The sequence below is a fragment of the Atta colombica genome, unplaced genomic scaffold (assembly GCF_001594045.1).
Source record: "Atta colombica isolate Treedump-2 unplaced genomic scaffold, Acol1.0 scaffold140, whole genome shotgun sequence".
NCBI classification, from domain to species: domain Eukaryota; kingdom Metazoa; phylum Arthropoda; class Insecta; order Hymenoptera; family Formicidae; genus Atta; species Atta colombica.
In genome coordinates, this window is record NW_017259229.1 from 1,536,536 (window position 1) to 1,538,440 (window position 1,905).

Genomic DNA, 1,905 nt, shown 5'->3' on the forward strand with positions numbered 1-1,905 from the left:
TCTTGATGCAAAATCGAATATCACTGTCAAGTTATTGGATACTTCCTAAATGAGGTACCTTTGCATTCATTAGTGTCACGTGGTTTTTTTCCATCGTAGAGAAAAATGTCATCCTGTGAAAGTTTAATATCCATGTCGTCTCGGATTCGAACTTGCCACCAATCACGCCGTGAAGCGCAATGAAGAAGATATATATCCGAGATTGGAGTCAGCAAATTAATCATTTTCTTAACAACACAATTCATGGATAATGCTTTATATTCTCTCTAAATATTCTCATTACGAGAGTGACTTCAGATGTTTTATTCATGTGGTATGATATACAGATACTTTAAACTTTCACTTATACAATAATTATTTAGAATTATGTATTTAAAAAGTCATAGGAACTTGTCGCTGTAGAAAAATCCATTTCGTTAGCGAAGTAGTACGTTCGTAATCTTGATCCTGTAACTTAGCGTCTCTATCTTTATTATTCATAAACTGAAAGATGAATGGAACTCTGTTGAAAAGAAATGACCAATAATATCTTTGTCAGCATTTTATTAACAATTAAATCGTTAAAAATTCACTTGAATGGATGCAAATACGTACAATCTAAGAAAAGTTAAGAAAAGCGCGGGAAAAAATTCCTGCTATTAATCTGGAAATTACCCGGGATATTTTCACCTCCCAGCGGCGAAAAAAATATGAATTATCGTAAAATATTGTTTTGTGTGAATATTGTTTAACACGTTTTTTTTCTATTTTTTACAAACCTTTTAATATGCAATTTCATTTTAAAAAAATAAGCGTATTAATTACAATCTTTATTTTGAAAAAATATTTACATAGTAAATTTTTCATTGCGCCTATTTCATTTAATATTTATTTAATATTTATTTAATATTTATTTGATTTCTACTTTTGTTTTTTTCAGAAACTTAGTCAAATCTATAATGTTGTCAAATATTAAATTAAAAAAAGAAAACAATAATTTATCATGTTATTAATAATAATGATTTGAGATGTAACATTTCAGATGATTTACGTTAAAAAAAATAGATGATTATTCTCGGGTTAACAGATCGCATACCGATTTCTATGAGATAATAGTCGGAAAATAGAGAATTATAAGAGATAAGAAGAACAACAAAGATAAGCAAAGAGAAAGAAACTCGCCATTTTGTGCCCGGGGACTCAGTCCCTTCAAATGCGAGACACATTATCGACACCTTTCATACAAGATCATAATATTGACACAGAAATACACGACTTAAAAGTGTTGATTACTTACAGTAATAAAGAAATAAATTAAAAGAAATTAAAAAGTAAAGTGAAAGTAAAGTAAAAATCAAATCAAATCAAAATAAAATTAAAAAGCAGAGTACGTAGATTTGTGAGAGTGCAATGTGTATGTCTGTGTGTGAGAGACAGAGAAATAGAGAAAGAGGTCCTTGAAGTTCGCATCGAACAATGAGTCGCGCGCCGCTTCCGGAGAATGTTTCCGCACCTGTGCGTGCAAAACAACGATGACGCTCGCCCGACCTATGCCACGGGGGTGGCGGCGGGGGCGCGAGTGTACAGAGAGCGACGGCGTGCTGTGGGGCGATGGTGGTGGCGTGCATTAATCATCCCTCGGCACGCCATAGCCATTCGCGAGCTCCCAAACCAACCCTGTGTGTGGCTCGGGCGTCAGTGGTGCTCGATCATCCGTTTCGCGAGTCGTGCGCTACACACGCAGCAACACACACACACACACACGCGCGCGCGCGCGTATGTATATACGTGTGTATATATATATATATACGATGCACACGTGCTCCGAACCCAAATACATACCGCACAGACATTCGCACGCGCACAAGCATTCTGTGCTTTGGGTAGAGTAAATCTTAGTACGCAGTAGACGTATATATATATATA